The sequence below is a fragment of the Panthera uncia genome, chromosome F2, assembly GCF_023721935.1.
Source record: "Panthera uncia isolate 11264 chromosome F2, Puncia_PCG_1.0, whole genome shotgun sequence".
NCBI lineage: Eukaryota > Metazoa > Chordata > Mammalia > Carnivora > Felidae > Panthera > Panthera uncia.
Genome location: NC_064812.1, coordinates 7,912,593 through 7,938,580, shown reverse-complemented (window position 1 = coordinate 7,938,580; position 25,988 = coordinate 7,912,593).

The window sequence follows — 25,988 nt, the reverse complement described above, 5'->3', positions numbered from 1 at the left end:
GTCAGCACAGAGCCCGACATGGGGCTCGAACTCACGGACCACGAGATCATGACCTGAGCCGAAGTCGGCCGCTTAACTGACTGAGCCACCCAGGCACCCCTAAGGGATTTTTTTTCTCTTGATGTTTTCATAATTCTTTCCTTGTCTGTGTATTTTGTGAATTTCACTATGATACACCTTGGTGATGGTGGATTTGTGTTGAATCTAATGGAAGTTCTCTGTGCTTCTTGGATTTTGATGTCTGTGTCTTTCCCCAGATTAAGAAAGTTTTCCACTATAATTTGCTCACATGAATCTTCTGCCCCTTTTTCTCTGTTCATCATCTGGGACTCCTATGATTCGGATGTTATTCCCTTTTAATAAGCCACTGAATTCTCTAAGTCTTATAGTGTGCTCTTTTGCCTTTGTTTCCCTCTTTTTTTTCTGCTTCATTATTCTCCATAAATTTGTCTTCTAAATTGCTGATTTGTTGCTCTGCTTCATCTATCCTTGCTGTCGTGTCATCCTTTTGAGATTGCATCTTGGTTATAGCATTTTTAATTTCGTCCTGACTAGACTTTATTTCTTTTATCTCCACACAGCGGGGTTCTATGCTTTTTTCAACCCCAGATAGTATTCTTATTATTATGGTTCTAAATTCTAGTTCAGACATCTTGCTTATACCTGTGTTGATTAAGCTTCTGGCTTCATTTCTTCCTGTTCTTTCTTTTGGGGTGAATTCCTTTATCATTTTGGAGGAAGAAAAAAATTAATAAAGTAAAAAATAAAAATTAAAAAATTTTTAAAAAACAAAAAAATCAAATAAAGGAAGCTATATCTTAGGCGTGTTTTGGTCTGCTTGTTATAAGAAGGTTGATCGAATAGAAAGAAAAGGGAAAGAAAAAAGGTTAAAAAAAAGAAATTTTAAAAATCTATATAATAAAATAGAACATAACAAAACAAAGAAAACAAAATAGAATTTCAAATTTAAAAAGTAAAAAATATAAAAATAAAAATATTTTTTTCTCTTTCTGCCAAGTTCTATGGCTCAAGTTATGCAGATTGTTGTGTTAGTCCTTAGATTAATTTCCTGGATGTTCAAAATGGTTTGGTGCTGATCTGGCTGCATTTTAGGGTCTAGACAAACTCAGGGTCTCCATGCTGCTCCATCATCTTAATTTCTCCCTGCTTTTTTTTTTAATGTAATAACATTATTTGTACCACAGAACTGCATCTCACTAAAATGTCATAATATCACCACACACACACACACACACACACACACACACACACACAAAATATTTTATCTTTATCTAGTGTTGAATTTTCACTGAATTTATAATAGGATCCACAATAATATTAGATGTTTCATTGTTGAACAAATGAGCTTCCAAAACTTTACTTTGTTCTATGTTTGGATGAGTAAATGAATTATGGAAATTAATTGACTTTCTCTATAAAATCATCATTTCAGTGTTTGCAAAGTTCTTTTGATAGTTCTTAGTAGATATTTTACCTTTTTCACACATTCACAAGAAAATTGGGGATCAAATGAGTAAAATTAATTTAGAAAAAGCATTTTATCTAGATGAAAGGTCATGCTTGACAGAGTAATTGTACCTCCTACAGCTTCATGGATTGAGCCACCTTCAGGCGTTATCTTATTAAAGTCATCACTACATTCTGAAGTAGACGATGGAGCTTTTTCAGCAGCTCTGTTAAAGTCCGGGTGTTATATGGTCAATTATTTCATCCTCAGCCCTCTATCTAGTAGGTGGTATAAAGGACACGTTTGCCATTGAGCCTTTTAAGAAAAAGTAAGATTATATTCAAATTTTTCTTGAATAGTAGCTTGGGGGATTACTGTTGGAACCAAAAGTTTATTCTAAAATAAATAGCCAAGTTTCACCAAACATAAGTCAATAAAATAACTATAGCTATATACCCTACAATAAATGGCAGAACCAATGGAGCGACGGCATTCAGATCACTCCTCATATTCTCTATGGAAGGACTGTAGCCTTCACATTATAGACGTTTCTTGTATTCTACATTATTTTCCTCCACACTGTCTGCTGATATATCCACCAGAACTGTGACAGATTTGGGCATTAGACAGGCCATGGCACATGGCACAGCTGGCTGGTGCATTAAGTGGTGGGAAGGTACATAGGTTCAAATATTTGTTCCCACTATCACCCATGACTAGGCCTTGAGTCAGGCCTCAATTGATTGTTTTTGCTAAGTTGCATCTGTAAAGTGTCAAGAAGGGTGGATTATAGCTGACTGCCTTTCAGATTTAACCACATGTGAAAACAGAACTCCATCCACTGCAAAGATGAGACTATGGTAGAAACTAGGAGTATAAAATGAAACCCTACAAAACCCCCTCAGATGATTTCATTGGAACTATTGTTAATAACAGTTCTTAAAAACCAAAAACCCAAGACACATAATGAACCAGATGGCATGCTGGGAAAGCAGACATCATCCAAGAAAGAGCCAGGAGGTGAATGATTAGTAGTCCTATTCAGGCTCCACGCCCAAGTCAACAAAGTATATGTGTAAGTAGGTATATGGATACATTTTTACATTTTTATATTTTAGTCCCCGAGAATTACCAGAGGATCACGTTCCAGCTTTGAGGCACTATGTGTAAGTGAAAACACTGGATGAGGAAAAACACAACCTGATAGCTAGTTCCAGCCAATTACAACGTATGGCTTGGAATAACTCTGCTAACCTCTCTGAGCTTCAGTGTTCTTATTTATAAAAGGGGACTCATTACATGAGTGAAATATGAGTGAAAAAAGATAGTATGTTTCAAAGAGACTTTAAGCCATAGAGAACCAGAGATGAGCAGGAAAGATCTTGCTCCCTAGCTAAACCTGCATCTCCCAACACCACCCCAGTGCATTCCCTACCCTTCTGGTAACAGGACACCAGTATGTCTCCAAACACCACTTGCTCTCTCACACACCCAGGATGAAACACTTGCTTCTCCCCTAGATTGGGACACCCTTCTCCCATACTGTTCACTAGAGGGAAACAAACATTTCCTTCTTGCTCCTTAGGGGTAGGAAGAGTGAGTCTCAGCTCAACCTTTCCCAGCCACTGCAGAACTACTGACCAATAATCAATATGTTTGTCAGACTACACTCGCCAGGAGGAGTCATGGCTGAGGTCAGGCACACTCATGGTGAACACATGGTGGCAGGCCCTGGTCTCTCAGGACAGGCCAACTGTGCTTGGTGTCTCTCTTCCAGATCCCATGTGGTTGGATGAGTAACTAGACCCGAGTTCATTTGAATACCACCAGTCTCCCTCCACAAATACCCTGAGTGTGCAGGTGCCTAGAATCACAGATGGAGGTGGGGCAGAAAGGATGGTGAGGGAGAGCAAAATGAAAAGCCCCATTGTTGCTTTGAGTCTTGGTTGCATTCTCCAATTCAGCCTTTGAGAGACATCTCTGTATTGGGTGTTACACACAGTATGGCTCTTAGTAAAATGGTCATGACTCCTATTCTCATTCCTTGTACATACCTCTCTGAGAAATGCAAAGGAAGCCATCAGATGCTTGATGGGGCAGGACTCAGGCTCTCCTGGGCCCATGTCTGTAACACCCTGTCTTGCAACCTTCACTCGTTGTGCAGCCCTCCCACCTTCCTCTCAGAAGCCAACTCCAAGAACCTTCCCTCAGCCCCCTTGGTTCAGATCTCTTTGCCCCCAACTAGGTTCTCATGGCATTTTGCTTCCATCTCCAAAGCAACCTACATGTTATTCCCTGATACTGTACTGATTTGTGTATACACCTGTGGCCCCTTCCATACTTTAAATGTTTATTTATTTTTGAGACAGAGAGAGCGAGCAGGGGAGGGGCAGAGAGAGGGGGAGACAGAGGATCAGGAATGGGCTCTGTGCTGACAGCAGAGAGCGTGACGTGGGGCTCGAATTCAAGAACCGTGAGCTATGAGATGACGACCTCAGCCGAAGTGGCCACTTAACCGACTGAACCACCCAGGCACCCCCCCCCCTTTTCTATACTTTAAATCCCCCAAGGAATTTTCTATTCTCTATACATCCTCCTGAGCTCCCAGAACTATCTCTAGGAAATAACAAGCCCTCAATAAATGTGTTGAAGGAACATTAATTTAACATTACTCGAATGCTACCTGCATTTATTCCCCAAAGGGGAATATATATCTGCCATTTTCATAGTTTGTACCTTGAGAGAAACCTAAAAGAAGAGCCTCAGTCAAAGCATATCAGAATTCTCGATCTGACTTTAAAAAGCCTGCAGCCATTGTAACATTTCTTTTCCATCTTCCCTGAGAATGTTCATAACTTCTGTGGACTTTATTCAGGCTTTTAAAGGTTATACGCTTCTCCCAGCACCACTTAACTTTCTAAAAGTTTCACTACATCACTGCACATGTGTCAGGAGGAAGTTCTGCCACCAAATTCTCCTGCCTAGCAAACAGTCTTCAAAGACTTTGCAGCCGGAGCTCCCACTGAGCTGAGACGCTGCAAGTTCATGTGTTAACCTGGGCTTGTCTGGGACGTGTGGCCCTGGGGGGGGGGGGGGGGGGGGGGGCTCTGCTTCCTCCTGCTGTTTCAGATGCCTCAGCATATTATGAAGGAGTAGCCAACCACGCTGACTACTGTCAGCCCTGTTCTGAGAACTTTTGAAGTTCAGTAGTAAAGCATGTGATCCTCAGCCACCCTCTGAAGTAGCTGTTAGCACCCACATGTCACAACGGAGAAACGGAGGCAACGACCCCTTACAGGGCTTGTCCAAGGTCACGCAGTAGCAAGGGGCAGAGCTGGGCTCCCACCAGTAGACCCCCCTTCTCTCAACTGGGAGAAGGTGGACTCTAGGGTCAGATCAAAGGGGTTCCGTGCATGTGACCTCAATAAAGTACTGAACTCTCAGAATGTCGCAGACTAAGGCAAGAAATGTGACCTGAATTTTTTTTTGTCTCTTGAATTTTTTAATTGGAGCCTAATTTGCAGTCAATTAAAGACTTCAATTTTAAGCAGACAGTTTGATAGGTGTGGGTCAACACAGATCCTCATGTAACACACACCCCTCTCAAAGTATACACAGCATCTGTCACACCCAGAAAGTTCTCTGAACCCCATCCCAGTCAATCCCCACACCTCTCTGAGAAATCATTATTTTGGTTTCTTTTACTGTAGATTAATTCTTTAATTTGTTATCTTTAACAACCTAAATATTCCAAATTCCTAACCTATTTGGTATCAGAAATTTAATCTCAGTCATTTTAGGGATTTTCCCATTCTATTTGCCTGATTTTTACATACATCTAGAGATGAAGACTGGGCTACATCACCTCACATTTTGTGAGACAGTGAGGGGTGTTCTCGTGGCCACTTGTCCATGCCGGTCTCTGCTGGGAGGTCCCAGGCACTGGCCCATGGAGGACGTTCCTCTCCTCCCTTATCTCCGGCACCAAGGGCTCACCGACCAGGACCCTCCCTCTCAACTACACCTAGGCCCCTCTGCAGGCTGTGGCCTTGCCCACACTGCAGGGTGGAGGATTCTTCCAGGTTCCTGCAACCCTCTCTGCTTGGATGAGCCCTCAAGTCACCTCACCTTCTCGGGCATATTGTCACCTCTCCCAGGAACACCTGGGAAGAGTCACCTCAACACCTGACTTGACAGCAAAAAGTATTACTGCTTCCATCGCTCTTCTCGCCTGAGCCATGAAGGCAGGGAAGTGTGGACCACTGTTCTCAGACAGCCCAGTGCTTGTTCTCTCCTCACCCTGGTAACATCTTCCCTAAGTCCTGGGTCTCAGGGAAGACACAGCAGATAACTCAATGTCCTACTGCTATTCCTTCCGAACTATCCCTTTAAGAAAAAAAAGTTTATTTTGAGAGAGAGAAAGAGAGCATGCACTTGCATGCATGTGTGGGGGAGGGGCAGGGAGCACGGGAGAGAGAGAATCCCAAGCAGGCTCTGTGCTGTCAGCACAGAGCCCAACACAGGACACAAACCCACGAACCGTGAGATCATGACCTAAACTGAAATCAAGAGTCAGACGCTTAACCAGCTGAACCACCCAGTTGCCCCAAACCACCCTTCCTTGAGGCAGCAAGGGTCTCAGCGCAATAGGAAATGGGAAAAGAGTCACCATCAGCCAACATATTGAAATACCATCTCAAAGCAGAGAAAAATAATAGTGTGATAGGACCACAGAGTTACTGTATTAAGAACTGATTCCTCAAAACATTCATAGGGTTAGTTAGCACTTAATAAATGGCCATCATTATATAATGTCTAGATATGAAGGTATTATCATATTAAACTCGAACCCCAATTTCTACCTTGTGCTATCTGGGTGCTATCTATAGGTGGGACCCGCATGGCTGTCAGTGACATCTGGAAGGACAGCATGAAACCCTGGACTGACAGGAAGCTTAGAAAGCCCTCAGGAGCTAAGATGGAGAGTAAGTGGAGAGGAGAGTAGCAGTGAAGCCTGGAGAGTGGCTTGAGTCACTGCTGGCAGCTGGAGTCAACAATCAGTGAAAATCGAAGACCATACAAGTTAAGCAGGGGGGGCGGCTGTATCTAGTTCCCTGGACACAGTTCCACCGGGATCCCCTCAAAGGCTTTAGCAGCCAATGCACTCACGGTCCTAACTCCCAAGGCAGGTAATGTGCCACAGGGAAAGGACCTGGGGCCAGAGAGGCTCGGGGTGAGCTCTCCAGAAGCAGTGCCACGAAGAGGCTGGCTCCAGAGTCAGTCTCCCTGGCTCTGTCAGTGAAGAATTGTGACCTTAGGCAACTTGCTTCTCCTACTTTCCCCTCCACTTCCTAAACGATAAAATAGGAAAATATGGGGGTGGGGGTGGGACAGGGGGCGATCCTTTCTCTTCACTTGCAGTTTTCAGGAGAAAGGCATGACCCTAAAAACTCCTGGCTCTTGCCCCATCCTCCTTCCCTGCCCCCGGAGGTGGAGTGGTAAATAACAGCGGTAGGTAGACAGATTTTGTTTGAGTGGAGCTGACTCATCAAAGGCCCTAGGCGTGACAGCCCGCATCCCTTTTTGGTCCTTACCCCACCAGGATAAGTGAAGGATGTCATCATCCATGTGTCTACCCTGCAGGCCCCAAATACCTGCCGAGTGAGCCTCTCCAAGGACTGACTTGAGGCGAGAACATTAGGAAGCCCCATGTTGCCGCTCATCTAAGCCTTGTTCTCGAATTCAGCTTCCATCAGGATTTTGGCTGACCCATCTGCTTCCATCTGCCTCACTGCTTTGTGTTACTTATTGGCCCCCTCAGACTCCAACAACAATGGGGCCGGGGTTGCCCTTGTACAATCCTGGTGACGATTACTGGGATGATAAAGATATAAAGTGTCTGGAACAGATCACATGCTCAATAAATGTTTGCTACTGCAATTATTCGTGGACATTTCATTTTTTAAAACCACCTAAGCTCTTAAGTTTTCTTATCTGTGAAATGCCATTAATTATTTTGCAGGTTAAGTTAAAAAAATGCGTATGAATCACTCGTCACGTAGTCGGCATTCAGTAAACATTACCTTTCCATATCCCATTTTAAATGCATTATTCTTATAAAGGCATTTTGAGTTCTGTTCCATGCTGTGCCAACAGCCAATACAAGAACTCTTCACAAATACTCGGCTACAGGATGGGTCTCCCAAATTGTATGTGACAGGTGTACCCCTCTGGGATAACTGACATGTTGCATACCTCTCTCTCTCAAGGCCCTTGCCAAATGCTCCTTCCTCAACAAAGACTGCAGTAGATCCCCAAGGTCCCAGAGAACCATATCCTCTCCTATCTTGCCCTGTTTGTATAAACAGTATTTGCATATTTTATCTCAGAGGGAGAGTGGGATTTGAAGGCAGAAAATCAAAACTCCCAAACTGGACCTGCCAGCTACAGACTTCATGCTCTGTGCCTCAGTCGTTTTAAATGTAAAGCCGGTGTTGATGATGCATCACACAGCATTGCACTGAGAAGTGTGCAAAGGAATACACGTGAAGGTGCATGGAAGACAAGGGTATATGCTACCAAAAGAAGGTTGTGTTAAAAGTGAACCTAGGTTTGGGATACCTGGGTGGCTCAGTCAGTTGAGCGTCCGGCTCTTGATTTCAGCTCTGGTCATGATCTCATGGTTCATGGGATTGAGTCCTTGTGGGGCTTGGGATTCTCTGTCTCCCTCTCTCTGCTTGTGCACTCTGTCTCTCTCTCTCCCTCCCTCCCTCGCTGAAAATAAATAAATAAACTTAAAAAAAAAGGAGTGAACCTAGGCTAATGAGAAGTGGGTAGCCACCTTGTCAGTGGGCACACTAGCTCAAAAGAACTCAAAACTCCAGAAAGTTGATGCCATCCGTACACGTTTCAAAATAGGCAACCGACTGCCTTCTCCTGGTGAAGTCAATTTGCAAGACATCAGGAGCTTTCAGTGACCCAATTATGGAATTCATGGCTCTGGAGATATTGTTGCTATTATTATTACCCCTTATCAGGCGCACACAATGTACCAGGGCAGAGGGAAGGGACGCTCTCTAAGACAGAAACCACTGCTGCTTTTCCCTTCCAAGGCAGTAACATAATTCATTCCGAGACAAGACAGTGCCATTCTTTGTGAGAACACCTTGATGTGTCCTTTTGGTGGAGAAGGTCGGGTGCCCTCTGCTGAGTCCAGATGAGAAGAAGGGGGACAAAGAGAGAGAGGGAGTGTTCTAAACCCTAAGGGGAGGACACTGCAGCCTGGGAAGCTAAGACAGAAGGAGAAAAGTAGAGTGTGATAGTGTTAGAGACCCGAATAACATGGCAGCTGGGGTGGGGTGGGGGTGTCACTAGGACCTGGAGGGCACTGATTGCCGGCACCCAGTACAACCTGTTACTGCTCTGTGCCTGCCATGATAATCTGTATCCTAAAGCCTTTCTTGAAAGGATGTCATAACTGATAGCTTCCTGAAAGTGTTGCACCAGGGACTCTAAAAGAGAGAAAGAGGATGAGGATCAGACAGTAGCAGGGGTAAATGGAGCGAGAGAGGGTCTGCTCTCCAGGAGGTAGGTCTGACACAGGGCCACCTACAGTCCCAGGGAGCCGGAAGTGGGAGAGGAGAGCAGGGACTTCACCACCATGGGAATCTCAGAAATCCTGGGGCAGAGACCAACTACGTGGCATGGGGCCTCAGATAATCGTGCTTAAATCTTAAAGAAAAGCATGTCCCCACATGATGTATAACTTCAACCTCTGGGAGACAGATTTCTGGGCCACACTGAATTGATTTATATTCTCTCTAAAACTGGTAGGATTTTGGTGAGTTCTTTACAGATTTTGGATACTAGCCCTTTGTCCGATATGTCATTTGCAAATATCTTTTCCCATTCCATCGGTTGCCTTTTAGTTTTGTTGATTGTTTCCTTTGCAGTGCAGAAGATTTTTATCTTCATGATGTCCCAATAGTTCATTTTTGCTTTTAATTCCCTTGCCTTTGGAGATGTGTCAAGTAAGAAATTGCTGCAGCTGAGGTCAGAGAGGTTTCTTCCTGCTTTCTCCTCTAGGGTTTTGATGGTTTCCTGTCTCACGTTCAGGTCCTTTATCCATTTTGAGTTTGTTTCTGTGAATGGTGTAAGAAAGTGGTCTAGTTTCATCCTTCTGCATGTTGCTGTCCAGTTCTCCCAGCACCATTTGTTAAAAGATACTGCCTTTTTTCCATTGGATGTTCTTTCCTGCTTTGTCAAAGATTAGTTGGCCATACTTTTCTTGGTCCAATTCTGGAGTCTCTATTCTATTCCATTGGTCTATGTGTCTGTTTTTGTGCCAATACCATGCTGTCTTGATGATTATAGCTTTGTAGTAGAGGTTAAAGTCTGGGATTGTGATGCCTCCCGCTTTGGTCTTCTTCAATATTACTTTGGCTATTCAGAGTCTTTTGTGGTGATGCTGATCCATAGGGGCACCTGTACCCCAATGTTTATAACAGCACTTTCAACAATAGCCAAAGTATGGAAAGAGCCTAAATGTCCACCAACTGATGAATGGATAAAGAAACTGTGGTTTATATACACAATGGAATACTACTTGGCAATGAGAAAGAATGAAATATGGCCTTTTGTAGCAACGTGGATGGAACTGGAGAGTGTTATGCTAAGTGAAATAAGTCATACAGAGAAAATGAAATAAGTCATACATATGTTTTCACTCTTATGTGGATCCTGAGAAACTTAACAGAAGACCCTGGGGGAGGGGAAGGGAAAAAAAAAGTTAGAGAGGGAGGGAGCCAAACCATAAGAGACTCTTAAAAACTGAGAATAAACTGAGGGTTGATGGGGGGTGGGAGGGAGGGGAGGGTGGGGGGTGGGCACTGAGGAGGGCACCTGTTGGGATGAGCACTGGGTGTTGTATGGAAACCAATTTGACAATAAATTTCATGTTTAAAAAATAATAATAAAAACAAAACTGGAGAGGAAACAGAGATCACCAGAAGCAATGACCTTATTCTGGTAATGAGGAAGCGGAGACCCAGAGACACTGGCCACCTTGAACAGCTCACTAGCTTACTGAGCAAGGTAACTGTCTAGGGTATAGTAACAGGTTTTGTTTACTTGTTATTTGTTTACAATAGTTCCATTTGCAGGTATCAGGACATCTAAGCCCACTTTACCACCTTAGAATCTCAGCATCCTCCTACTTTCAGCTTCGGAGCCATGGGAGAAACAGAGGGAGAAAGAATGGCTGGTTCCACCTTCCTCCTGGACCCATGTCTTCCTCCACTTCATCTGCCCCTCTGGGACTCCTCCAGTGTCCAGGTGGGATGGAAAGATAAGAGGAAAGAGGTGAAAGGTATCTTTATTTAGCTTGAGCATTTGAAGTCACCTTGGTTGCTAAATGTCTATTATGGCAGACATTCAAATGCCTGCTCTTTCTTGTGGGAGGACCCTGTGGGGTTTTGAGCACCCCCAGCCCACACCACAGGGCAACTCTATGTGTTTACCAAGCGTCAAGGCCAATTCCTGCTATTGCAGTCCACTTCAAATTGCTGTGTTGTCTTAGTCTTCCTCATAATTGGCTTAGATTGGGGGACCCCATTCCCCTCTTCTTTTGGGGCGAGGGAACAAATTGCCAAGTCTTTGTGGCTTTTCAGAACTGCCTTCAAAGACACCTCCACAGTAGCTGTCCAGCCTTTCTTCCCATGAAGGGTGATGGTGATGCTCACTGGATGTATGTGTACACTTCATGGTGAGATGGGCCCTCAGACTGCATGGGGCACTTGAAATCCACGTGACCTTGGCCAATCTGCTTCACCTCTTCAATTCCTTGGCTTCTTTATTGGTACAAAGGGGATGAGGCCAATTGTATCTATCCCAGGAGTGATGTAAGGTTAAAACAAGTAGTCTGTCCATAATCGTAAATGTAAGCTACAATTTTTGTTAGTGTCCTCATCTGTGGGTTCTTAGCCAAAACTCCAAAGTACTAGAAAATAACCCATTTAATACCTTAAATCATTCGGATATTTTCTAGTTCAATCATCTCATCTTCTCATGAGGAAAGAGAGACCCAGAGGTGTTGGGAAAGACATCCAACCTTTCCTGTGTTTTCTCCTTCTCTGCGTCCACAACATTCATTACTTGAATTATATATTTTGGAATGTGATTGCATTTAGTCTACCATTTGATTATAGTGTCTAATCCTGTTCTCTATAATAGGATGCTGAAAAGACTTTTCCTATTTCCTAAGAATTAAGGCTTACATCTGAGAACAAGGAAGCCCTAATTACCCACATTCTAAAAAGGACTATGAACAATTAGGCTTGGACTTCTCTCCCAGGACTTGCAAAGAGCTTTAAGAACTTGCCCTACAACAGCTTTGAAGCATCCCATTCTCCTCCCCGTGCCACAAAGGGGAGGAATGAAGAAAGGAAGAGAGAAAGGGCAGGAGCAATTCTTACATTTAGGGCTGCCCAATAAAATACAGCACATGTAGTTAAACTTGAATTTCAGGTAAACAAATAAGTTTTTACTATAAGAATATCTCAAATATCACATGGGACACACTTATACTAAAATAGGCTATTAGTTGTTTATCTGAAATGACAACTTACCTGGGTACCATGTATTTTTATTTGCTTAATCTAGAAACCTTACAGTTTAGAAGAGCAGTATTTTTGGTAAGAGTGGATTCTGTGCCCTCTGGGATGGCCAGGGTAAAGCACACCCCCCAGGAAACCACACGCAGTCCTCCTCAGAGGCCACCATCTTTGAGGAAATTACTAAGAGTAGATCAAGAGACAGACCAGGAATGTCTCTGCATTACTAATATAAGGTCAGTTGCAAAATAGAATGCCTGCCTCTCTCAGCTTGAGAGAGGCTAGACCTAGGGAAGAAGGAAGGACAAAATGTCTTCTCATTTTGGGACAGGGAATATTACGATCTCCAAACACTCACACACACACACACACACATACACATGCATGCACACATTCACACATAGATGCACGTACACACACACACACACACACACACACACACACACACACACACCATGGTACCAAAGTACTAGGAGACATGAAAGTTCAGGTCACATGATCCCACATCCGTCCCCAGGTCAAGTCACTCGATACAAAGGCTGAAAACAGATTTCAGGTTGAGTTTTAATCTGAAGCCCACTTCTAATGATCCAAAAAGGCTAGAACTTTTGCTTCTGGGGAGGTACTTTATCCTAGTCCACCCACTAAGTACAACTAAGAGCCCTGGATGCCGTACATAAAACAAACAAAAGGAGGCTGAAAGATGGAAAGAAGATGGACAAAGGAACAAGCCAGGAACTTCATGACCCGAGGAAGGACACGGGGATGCATTCCCTGGTTTTTTGGTTTGTTCATCTGTTTGCCTCATGTAGCCCAGACTAGACACTGGAGAAGCTGGCAACTCAGAATGCCAACGGGCACAGGCAAAAAAGGAAAAAAAAAGCAGGCCCACGGAAAACCTGTTCTTTTTAGCCAAAGGATCTGAACGGGGGGCGCCTAGCAAGATAGAAAACTTGCAGGCAATAATTTCTCTCCTCTAGCCAAACAACAGAGAAAAAAACCTGTTGAACCCACTCTCAATCCCACCACCAAGGCCACATAGAGAGCACAGACTCCACTCTTGCCAGACTAGAACAAGGCAGGCAGCATCCTTGCTGGGATGACGAAAGACAGCTGAGTGGTGAGCCAAGACTCGCATCACGATTCAGCAGTGAGCCCCTCTCTCCAAGCCCCCTCCCCTCCTCTGAGGTGTCAGTGGGGACCACATGGGGAGGCTGGACCCCCCCCCCCCCCCCCACTCAGCAGATCCTCCCCCTCGGCACTGGGTTGGTGTCAGAGAAGACCTGGTGAAGAGTCAGGACTTTCATAGCACGGCTCGTCTGTACTGAGGTACTCTCTATCCAGCGGGTGAGGGAAGGCCATTGGGGAGCAGAAGTGAGGTGTCTTGTCTCCTCCCAGATGAAGTAGTGTCAGCAGAGGCCCAGTGGGAGCCAGAACTCCCACATCCCCAGCAGTGGTAAGGAGCACCTCCCTTACCCACAAATGCCGATGGAAGCTGAGTGGAGAAGCTACAATTCCACACCATCTGGCTGGCAGTAAGAGGTGGCACCACTCTCTGCCCACCAGACTAGTTTCAGAGGGTGCCTGTTCACTGGAAGAATAAATAACATCCTTCTAAGACTCTTCTAGCATAATACCCCAAAATGTCCTGGTTTCAGCTGAAAATGATACTTCATATCCAGAACCAGGCAGATCTCAAACTGAATGAAAAAAATGCAATCGATAGATGCCAACACTGAGATAAGCATGATGCCAGAATTATCTGACAAGAATTTTACAGCAATATTACAAAAATGCTTTGATGAGCAGTTGTGAACACACCCGACACAAATTGTAAAAGTGAAACACCACAGCAAAGAAAAAGAAGATATATAAAGGAACCAAACACATTCCAGAACTTAAAAACGAATAACGACTTAAGGAAATTCTCTAGAAAGGCCAAATTCCTTTCTCTAGAAAGGGAAGGATAAAAGAAGGAATTTTGGAACATCTGGAAGAAGACGGAAACACAAAAAGAGCAAAAATACCAGCAAATGCAAGAGGTTTTCTTTCCCCTCTTGAGTTTTCTAAGTTATGTTTGGTGGTTTAAGCAAAACCTGTAACACTGCCTGATGTAGTTCTCAACGTACACAGAGGAAATACCTAAGACAATTATATCATAAATGAGGGAGGACATAAGGACGTAAAGGGAGGTAAGATTTCTATACTTCACCCAAACTGATGAAATTCTGACACCTTCAGATTATGACAAATTATGTATATACAGTGTAATCCCTAGGCAACCATTGAAATAGCTATACAAAGATACAGATTCAAAAGTGCTATAGCTAAATCAAAACTAGAATCCTAAACAATGTTCAAGAAACCCACAGATAGTCAGGGAAAAGAAAAGAAGCAAAAAACAGGAATAAACAGAACACAAAAACTAAAGTGGATAACTTGAGGCTGACATAATAATAATTACATTAAATGCAAAATGTCTAAATGTACTAATTAAGACGCAGAGATTAGGAGAGCAGATTAAAAAAGAAATATGACTCAATTATATGCCGTCTATGTGAAATCACTTCAAATATAATGATTTACACAAGTTGAAGCCAAAAGAGTGGAAAAAGTTATACCCTGGAAACATTAACCAAAACAACAACAACAACAACAACAATAAAGCAGAAGTTGCTATATAAATATGACGGAAAGTCAAGAAAATTACCAGAGGCAGAGAGGGATATTATACAATGATATAAGGATAGATTCATCAAGAAGACACAGTAATAATACTAAATGTATGTGCACCAAAAAATAGAGTTGAAAAATACATGAAGCCAAAGCTGACGGAACTGAAAGGTGAAATAGACAAATCCAAAATGATCATTGGAGACTTTAACAGCCCTTTCTCAACAACTGATAGAACAATTAGACAAAAAATTAGCAAAAATACAGGAGTCAGCAATACCATCAACCAACAAGATAAAGTCAACATGAATATAAAATTCCAGCTAACACCAGCAGAATCACATCCTTTTCATGAAGACAGAACATATATGAAGGTAGAGCATCTCATGGGCCATAAAACAATATTCAACAAATTTAAATCATACCAATTATGTTTCCTGACAAAAACAGCATCACACTAGAAATCAATAAAAGTAAAGCAATAGGAAAATTTTCAAACACTTAAAAACCAAAAAGCCCACTTCTAAATAATCTGTGGATGAAAAGAGGAAGTCTCAAGGGAATAAAATACACTAGAGAATGAAAACACTATGTATAAAAAAAGTTGGGTCTCAGAGCAGTACTGAAAAGAAGAAAAAAATTACAACACTGAATATTTACATTAGAAAAGAGGAAAAGTCTCAAATTAATAATAATCTAAGTTCTTACAAGAAACTTTTTTTAAAAAGCATAAAATAAGCTCAAATTGAGCAAGAGTAAGGAAATAACAAAGATAAGGGCCAAGATTTATAAAATTTAAAACAAAAAAGCAATCAGCCAATCAATGAAACAGAAGTCTGGCTTCTTTTACGAGGTCAGTAGATTTACAAACCTCTAGCAAGAGTGACGGGGCGGGGGGGGGGGGGGGGGAAAACAGACTCTCAACTACAGAAAACTGGTGGTTGCAGAGGGGAGGTGGGGAGGTGGTGAGAGAGACAGGGAAAAGGGATTAAGGAGCGCACTTGTCCTGATGAGCGCTGGGTGATGTATGGAAATGTTGAATCATTATACTGTACACCTGAAACTCACATAACATTGTACGTTAATTACACTTCAATAAAAAAAATTAAATGAATGAGAAAAAAAGAAAAAAGAGAGATAAGACACGATTTACTATCCGGACTAAAACAAGGACATTACCGCGGATGCTGCAGACAACGAAAGGATAGTAAGAAAATACTATGAACTCTAACCAGTTTGACAATACAGATGAAATGAGACTCAAAAAGTACAAACTAACTCATCTTAGCCAACATGAAATAGATCATTCGACTATCCCTGTAACTATTAAGGAAACTGAATTTAAACTACTGAGAAGAAATCTCTAGGCCTAGATGGACTTATTAAAAAAAAATTTTACCAAATGTTTCAAGAAGGATTAACACCAATTCTATACAATCCCTCCCAGAAAAATAGAAAAGACCAGAACATGTCCCAACTTATTTTACAAAACCAGTATAACCTTCACACCCAAACCAAACAAAGACATCATTAGAACAGAAAATCTCAGACCAATATCTCTTATGTATATTGACATGAATCTTTAAGAAAAGGTTAGTAAATTGAATCCAATGGCTTTGACATGATTCAACACCCATCCATGATATAAAACAAAACTCTCACAAAATAAGTATAGAAAAGAAGTTCCTCAACTTGACAGAGTGTCTACAAAAAAATTGACAGCTAATCTGCTAATAGTGTAAGATGAAAAGCTTAAATATGGCTTCTCTGATAGCCTTCCTGTGTCAATGATTAATACATGACTTTTATTCATCTTTTTTCCACCACCCATACCCTATCCACGTCTCCATTTTTCTTCAGCATCTGGAAAACACTTATTCATTCAATATATATGGAGATACATATAGGTATAGATAGATATAGGTAGATATAGATATAGATATAGATATAGATATAGATATAGATATAGATATAGATATGCTCTAGGGACCCAGAGTTGAACACATTAGACACTGCAATTCTCAGTTGAGCACAGAAGAGCAAAACGAGATCATCCAGGAAGGTTTGACTCAAACTGCCTTCCCCTATTCCTCCCACTGTGCCGAGCCACAGGTTTTACACACCTTTCCTCAGGAAGCTGTCCATTCCCATAAAAATCACCAGGTAGTGATGGAGCCTTATCCCATTCCTTGCATGTGTTTTGGCAGAGAAGCACAGTCTGAGGACTTCTGATGTACACAGGTGTTAGGAGGGAATGAAAGATGTCTCAGTGTAACTGACACTTGATGAGAGCCTACTCTGTCCCAACAGTAGTGGGCTAGTGCCCAGGGCTCAAAGACTTCGGTCCCCATTAAGATCAGAGTGGAAAAAGGCAGATAAACCTGTAAATGGAAAGGACAGCAATAGGACAGGGCAAAACATGAACAAGTAGGTGTGAGGGGACCACTTGTATGAGTGTACTTATTTTTATTGGGCTGGGTGGGGTGCTGATGGAAAGTTGCCCAGCTTAAATGCATCTTAAAATATGGGCAACCTTTTCCCAGTCCTACCATCTTTCTGAGCCTGCTGTCACTGTCCTCATTGAATTTTTAATTTCTGGTACTTGAAGATAACACAGGTACTGATTGCTATGTCACCATGAACAACCAAAAGGAAAGGTAAAAGCTAATTATTTCCCAGCAGTGTATATGCAACACACACATGATATAAGATCAACTGGTAAAAAATGCCTCATAATAATAAGAGATACAATTTGTTGAGTGCTTACTGTGTGCCAGGTGCCGTACAGAGCATTTTACAACCACTATCATATCTACTCCTCCCAACGCTATTGTAGAGATAATTATTGCCCCTACTTACTAAGCAGGAAACCAAAGCTCAGAGAGACCATACAAATGTCTCAGTCTCAGTACCATACAGATCGTAAGCAAGAGAGCCACGATTTCAACCCAGTTTACAGTTGATTTGATGGGGTCAAAAAATAACATCCCTCAAGTTCAAACCAACTGACATATGGTCATATGGTGTTAGGCAGATGGAAACCACAATGCCAGGCTTATTACTAGTGAAAATTAGGCAGGAGGATATGGCTAAACTGTAGAGGAACAAACTTAATGATACTCCTCTGAATTGAGCCTTCCCTTCCCCTGAAATGAGGGCCCTTACTGCACAAGACATTTTACCAAAGGGCCCACAGTGGAATCCTTTCTCTTTGCAGGTGTACCCCATGGAGAGAAGGACAAGGCCAGGGCCCCTCAACCCTAGTGTTCAATGAGTAAGGGCCACTGGGACCAGTAGAACTGTGTTAGGGAAGACTTCCAAAAGCAAAAGGGAGGAGAAAGAAACAAATGATCTCTAACATGCCCTAGGCTGAGCTCCCTTAATCCTTCCAGGTTTGTCTTCTAATCTCACCCCTACCAGAATGAAGCTATGTCCTTCAGGGAGGGACCTCACATTCAACACCAGCCATTGTTCCACTGTCACTCTGGAACTACGGATAGGTAGTTTTGATTTTGTCCCCAAAAGGTTCTGAAATAGTATGAACGATCAATTCATGACAGGAACTTGAAAAACTTTGTATGTGAATTGAAAATATATTCCCACTTCTTTTTTCTTGCCTTTAATTATTTTCAGGCAAATTATGTCCAGTATAGCTGATGAGGTTCTGTGATAAGATTTAAGAATATCAGGAAGATACTCTGATAACTTAAAACCAGTCACATAGAAATGTCCTAAAGTTTCATAAAACCACTTTCATTATCATATTGCAGAAAAAGATTCAACTCCCAAGAGTTTCAATATGAATCCGAAGAATTTAATATCCAAGGAATTAAAAGCCAAAATCAAATTATCTTGTCTTTGCTGTCCATTAGAGATTCAAATCCCCTTCTCAAAATATATAGTTACCATTTGGAAGTGGTTGTCAATGACACTGCCCAGGCTCCCTTTCATCCAAATGTGGCCAAATAATTGACTTCTGGCCACATGACTGTATGGAGCAGACACTACATCACCACCACAAAGAGCACTTCATGTGAGAAGTCTAGGATCTTCTTGTTACAACAACTAGTATTAACTCAATCGAGAGAAAGTGAAAAGAGTTTAACAACTAAAGTTCACCACCCTCACTTCTGCTGTACCGTGCTCCATCTCAGACTAGATATTCATTCAGAAGCATAGGTAGCATTAAGCTACTCCTTCAGGAGGTCCATCTGGGCCGTTCATTCACAGAACTGCTTCTTCAAGACCACAGCGGACAAATCTCATTGAGCTTCATGAAGTAAGATTCCACAAACTGTTAAGAGGATGCATAAGGTTATCATAATCTGGGCCCCACACCCGTGAAACTTAGAAAATAAGTGTATCCCTAGTTTTGCCAAGCAAAATGATGTTTCCAGAACCTAAGAATCACAGCAGCCAAGGACGAAACACAAAGTGAGGAGAAAAGGGGATCCTTTTTGGATTCATCCCGGCCATGTTGTTGCTCAGTCTCAAGATGGTGGTTCAGGGTTCATGACCTGTAAAACTAAACAAAATTGGGAGTGATCTCCCTGGTTCCATAATGAACCATGTTAGGGCACCACTTGCCATGTCAGGCGGGGGGAACCACCTATGCTCACATTTTCATCTTCCAGAGGGTAGCACTGGAGAGACTGTTGCCTATTTAGCAATGTTTCAAATTTTACAATGGTGGCATCCCTTATCATCAGATCTCACTTGAGCTGCCTTTCCTTCCCATCTTGCCTCTTCAGAAAACTTAATCTCTGTTTCCCCTCTGAGCCATGTCTGGCACCCCTAGTTTAGAACTGCATAAGTGCTCCAACTTACTGCTGTAAAATCACCTCCACGACCTCTCATAAGCAGCCCTCTGCCCCTGTGTCCCAGGGACTGTTGACTCTGCTTCCTGACTGGTATTGCCTAGATCTGAGATACCAACTTCCCGAGGTATTTTTTCCCCTCTAGTTCCCATGTTTGTTTCCACTGGGGCATCCTCTTCAATGGATTTCTGAAAAGAAACTGCTAGTGATGCTGCTGAGGCCCCATCCAAGTGGGTGGGGAAGATAACATCTCTGCCAGCTGCCCTCAAGATGTTGTATCTCCTCAGCTTTTCAAAGTGTCTAATCTTGGACAATTCTTTCTTCCATATCTTCTTTTATTTCTTCTCTACTTGGATATACTGACATTAATTAATTTCCATGTGCCATCTGCCTACTGTTCTAGGAGGATGCAGCTGGGTTTCTAAAAGTTTCACTTGCCTCATTCATTGGCCTTTTCCCCTCATTAGCAAATGAAGGCTAGCTTGTTGCCCTGAATCGCATGCCTTCCTCACTCAAGCTTCTCCTTAGTTTTCAGATGCTAGGACATATAGACTTCCACAGTTTTTCACCTCAAAAACAACACTAACCCTCACCCCCTCCCCCATTTTGCTTTGAACCTAGAGTTCCAGAAGGCACAGGTGGCAACAGAGGAGAGACATCATCCCATCTTTCACTGATGAGCCTACTTTGGTCTGTCGCGTTGGCAACCTTCAAGCACTTCAGCACATTGGCATCACTGCCGTGGACAGCTGGGCATCGGCACACATCTCAGCAGCACCCTGGAGCCGATGCCAGCCAGCGTGGTGCTCTTGCTTCCTCCGTAATCCTTGCCAGCTCTGAGAAAGTGCCAGGCATTGCCCGCAGCTGCTTTGATGCCTTGTAGACATGTAGGCTGGATTTGTTAGCTTCTTATCAGCTTAGAAATGACTTTGACAAATTTCCTTCTTTGATTTTCTTTTCTCCTTTTGAAGGAATGTTTGGATTCCTATTGCATAGTCTTGTTTATATACCAATTAAAGCAGGAAGCAATTATCATCAATTATCATGTGAGACTAGCTACTGTCTTGTAATTACTGTGTTAATTGACATTAAGTTTAGATAGAAATTATTGTTGCTTCCTTCTAACTAAAAACTAAAGAATGGCATGTCAGGAGTGAAAAAAAAGAAGATCTACAAATATAATCTCTTCCTGTAAGAAAATATACCTAGAGAACATTTTTCTTTTTTTTTCTTATTTTTTTTAATGTTTATTTATTTTTGAGAGAGAGAGACAGAGTGTGAGTGGGGGAGGGGCAGTGCGAGAGGGAGACACAGAATCCAAAGCAGGGTTCAGGCTCTGAGCTGTCAGCACAGAGCCCGACGCGGGGCTCGAACCCACAAACTGTGAGATCATGACCTGAGCCGAAGTCGGATGCTTAACCGACTGAGCCACCCAGGCGTCCCGCGAACATTTTTCTTTAATGCTTGTGTATTTCTCATTTCTTAAGTCATTCCTTCATTTGAAAATGTATTATGATGATGTGGTTGACAGTCTCCAAAATGGTCCCAAATAGCCCATGTCTCCTGGCATTCTAGCCCTTGAATAGACTTCTCTCTCCCACATTAAATAGGACTGACCCAGATAACCATAGGGTATCGTTAAAATGATTCTATGTGACTTCCATGATTAGGCTAAGGAAAGAAATTGCAGCTTCCACCTTGCTCTCTTGGATTGTTCACTCTGTGAGAAGTCAGCCCCCATGTCATAAGGACACTCAAGAAATTCTGTGGAAGAGTAAGGAACTGAGGCCTCCTCCCAACAGCCAATACCAAAGTGCCAACCAGATGAGTGAATCCAGTCCAGTCCCAGCCAAGACTTTAAAACACTACAGCCCCAACCTACATCTTAACCGGAACCCCAGGAAAGATGTTAAGCCCGAACCACCCAGCTAAGTCGCTTCCACACTGCTGACTCCCAGAAACTAGAAGATATAAGTAATATTCATTATTGTTTAAACCACAAAATTTTGGGACAATTTGTTATGCAGCAGAAGATAATCAATATAGATGGTGATTATTATTTTGATGGGTATGATGGTGATCCTAACTCTCATTCCCTGGGAACAGAAAATACAAAATCAGACACAGGATTTTCCCTTTTTTTTTTTTTTTTTTTTTTCAACGTTTTTTTTTTATTTTTGAGACAGAGAGAGACAGAGCATGAACGGGGGAGGGGCAGAGAGAGAGGGAGACACAGAATCGGAAACAGGCTCCAGGCTCCGAGCCATCAGCCCAGAGCCTGACGCGGGGCTCGAACTCACGGACCGTGAGATCGTGACCTGGCTGAAGTCGGACGCTTAACCGACTGCGCCACCCAGGCGCCCCAGGATTTTCCCTTTAAGAATGTGACAACTTTAACTAAAAATAATCATAAGGCAAACAACTTGGAAATAAATAGCATTGCTTATTCAGATTCTGATTTGTAGGAACATCCTTGGTGACAAAGGCAGTTAGTACCCTGGCTCTTTAACCCCAAGACTTAAAGAAGGAACTTATTCCCTAAGGAGAGGAAAGCAAAGATCTTGGGAAGAAAAGCTACGACAACGCTCTTTGGTCACTCATGTAGATCTTCCGTGGTGTATTTCCTAGCATTCAGTGTAAAAAGAGAGAAGCCCTTACTGTCAAGTTGCTTTCTTATAGAGCTGTCTTTAGCCATCTGAAATGTAAATCTCTATGCTCATACAGATGCTAAACTTTGGGACATATGCTTTAGATAATCATACAAAGTCATAAAATATAACTCTTGGAGAAGGTATAATTTTTATAAGTGACTCCTTTTGTGAATTATTTTCCATGTAATTCTACTTAATTTAGAATAAACTTATTTTGTCCTGTTTTCCCACCTTATGCTAGCACTGGTGGTTAACACACAGTGCTAAAAAATAATAACTCAGTATAAATCTGGTCTTTTAAATGGACCTTTTTCATTCTTCTCCATTCCTTTTTCAGCAGTTCATAAAATAAAAGGCTTGACTTAAATAATAATCCTTCTAATTGTTTCTAAATAGAAAACGTGGTATTAGGTCTTATTCCTCTACACATGAGGATAATACTTTGTGGTTCACAGAGCAGTTTCTTACACATCATCTTGGGTATAAAATATTGACAATGACATCAACTGATTATGTACACTGGTGCTCATTTTATATCAAGGGAACTGAAGGTCTGAGCCACACGGCAACTTCCCCTGAATCACAAAACCAGAAAGGGCAGAACTAGAATGGAAAGCCAAGCTTAGTAAGTTTCTAGTTTACCCTCTGGAACAATGGTCTTTAATGCCTACTTTGCAAGGTTATCATAAAGACAGTGCATGCAGAACAGTTGGTATATAATAATACTCCATAAATGATAATTCCCTCCCCATCCCTCCAGGGTTCACCTGCACACCATGTTCCTGTCCAAGAGGAGAATGTGTTTGCTTTAATAACCCTTACTTGTATCACTCTTTGTAAAGAATCCATTCAGTAGGTGCACCAGGGACTCATATAAAGTAGGCCATGTATGGGAGTCCGAGGACAGAGCGGCTTTACTCAGCCTTCTAGAATCTGCACACCCAAAGCTGCCATAACGATGACCATCAATGTTGTAGTATAAAGATGCACTCGGGGTCCTATCAAGGTTTGCTAGATAATTTCTCCTTACTGCGTGTATTCTGCCTCCTACACTTTTGTAGCTTCTGTCCTCATTTCCTGTATGAAGGTCAGATTCTTATTTCCACTTTAATTCTTCTTAGTCGTTAACAGTTTTATGCAGCAAACACCCTCAATTCTGTATACAAACAGGGGGACATCACCATATAGTGGATTTTTGACCAAAGGTCCTGAATTTTAGGAAGATCTTTGTCACCAACTAATTCTATGATATTAGACAAGTCTGAAATTGAGCCTAGGGTGGCTCACTGTCCAATGGAAGTTATAGCCCCTAACTAACTAGCTCATAAGATTGTTGAGAGGAAAAAATGAGAAAATTTAAGAGAAAGTTCTGTGTGAATTATAAAACGTAGTAAGTAGCCAAAATGTATTTGTGAAAGAGATTACATGAAAATAAAACCAAGTAAATGAATACCCACATGACCATGTGCCTTCCTTGCTCAAGTTTTTTCAGACTTAGCCTGGTCTTTGGAAAAAATCTGAACTTGGTAGGTCCGTGCCAGACTGGTGCCTCTCTGCTCATTCTTGTGTCCTTCTTTGTGTATATGTGGTAAGAATACCTATCATGAAATCGATCTTAACAAAATTTTAGGTGCACAAGACCATGTTAACTCTATGGACCGTGTTGTACAGCAGATATACCTACAACTTACTCATCTTGTATAACTGAAACTTCATTCTGCTTGAACAACTTCTCATTATTTACCCCTCCTCCAGCCCATGGTAACCACCAGACTACCTCTTCTAACCCTGCTTCTGTACATTTGACCATTATTAATACCTCACCTAAGTGGAATCATGCAATAATTGTTCTTCTGAGACTGGCTTATTTTACTTACCATAATGTCCTCACTTTCATCCATGTTATTACAAATGGTAGGATTGCCTTCTTTTTTGAGGCAGAAAAATATTCTACAGTATGTATATACCCCTTGTCTTTATATCCATTCATTTGTTGATGGACATTTAGGTTGTTTGCATGCCTTCCACATGTTCAGCCTAATTATGAACAATGCTGCATTGGACAGAAAGCGCAGATATCTCTTTGAGATACTGATTTCAATAATTTTGGACAATATACCCAGAAGTGGAATTGCTCAATACATATGGTAATTCTAATCTTAATTTTTTGAGGAAACTCCATACTGTTTTCCATAATAGTTTTACCAATACAGATCCCCACCAACAGTGTACAAGGGTTTCCTTTTCTCCACATCCTTGCCAATGCTGGTCCTCCTTGGTTTTTGTTTTGGATAATAACCATTGTTACTGGTATGAGGTGATACCTCAGTGTGGTTTTGATCTGCATTGCCCTGATGATGGGTGATGATGATGGGTGATGATGATGGGCACCTTTTTCATACCTGGTGGCCATTTGTATGTCTTCTCTGGAGAAATGTCTATTCAAGCCCTTCGTCCAGTTTTTAATTGGGTTATTTGCTTTTGCTTTTTGGTTGTTGTTATTGAGTCTCAGAAATTTCTTGTATATTTTAGATATTAATCTCTTACCAGATAAGTGGTTTGCAAATGTTTTCTCCGATTCCTTGGGTTGCCTTTTTACTGTTTTGATTATTTTCTCTGCTGTGCGCAAGGATTTTAATTCGATGTAGTCCCACTTGTTTCTTTTTGTTTTCATTGCCTGTACTTCGGGTGTCATACCCTAGAGATCACTGCCAAGAACAATATCAGCAAGCTTTTCCCCTCTGCTTTCTTCTAGGAGATTTACAGTTTTAGGTCTTACATTCAAGTCCTTAATCCATTTTGAGAAAGGTGAATCTTATGAACAGATGGTGAGTAGAGAAAAAAGCAAATCACTAAAGAGTAAATTTTATTTCTTATAAAAATTAAAACCTAAACAATGTTAAATAAATAAACTGTTTAAGGGATGCATGTGTGATTTATAAAATTATTTTAAAATAGGTAACAACGATGAACATATAAGGAAAGGAACTTACAGGTAATTTTCCTTGGTGTTGGTCATATGCTGACTTACAAATTGTTAGGTTGGTTATGAGTATTCATCTTGTTATCATACTTATCAACTCACATATGCTCCAAACATAAAGGAAAGCCCATATTTGTTTAGAAGTCATACTCACTTGCTAACATTGTTTTTAGCAATGGAGAGAAACACGGGGAGGGAGGCAGTGAAGACAGGATGAGATGTTACTCAGAGTTCCTTATTTCTGCCCTCAGGCAGAGCTACAGGGGTGAAATTTCCCCTAGATACCACTCCATTCGAACTGCATCCTTGTTGAACCTGCAGAGATTTAACTGTAGGAGACACTTCTGTCATCTACCTCCCGGGTCACTAAAGAAGGGATGGCAGGCTCTATGGGATTGAAGTTTGGGATTCTGATGAAGCTTACCCTTAGGATGAAGGCTGGAAACAGCACTAGTAATATCTTGATACTGCTTCACAGTATTATCAAATACATATTAGCAAATAAAGGGTGCTGAGAATCCTCCCATTGTTCTCCCTCCCTCTGACCCAGTAAGACTTCCGTTGCACCTACATTTTTTAAAAAGCAGAATCAAAATATGGCCTGGGCTAGAGTGGGAAGGGAGCCTCAATATGGCAGATCCCAAGACAACCATGCTCGGAATAGTACCTGGAATAATAAATGCATTTAATACATGTTTATCGCTTTATGATATGTTTGCTAATTATACAGGCATGACATATATGTATGTCACATAATACGACATATGTACATGCATGTATCCATTA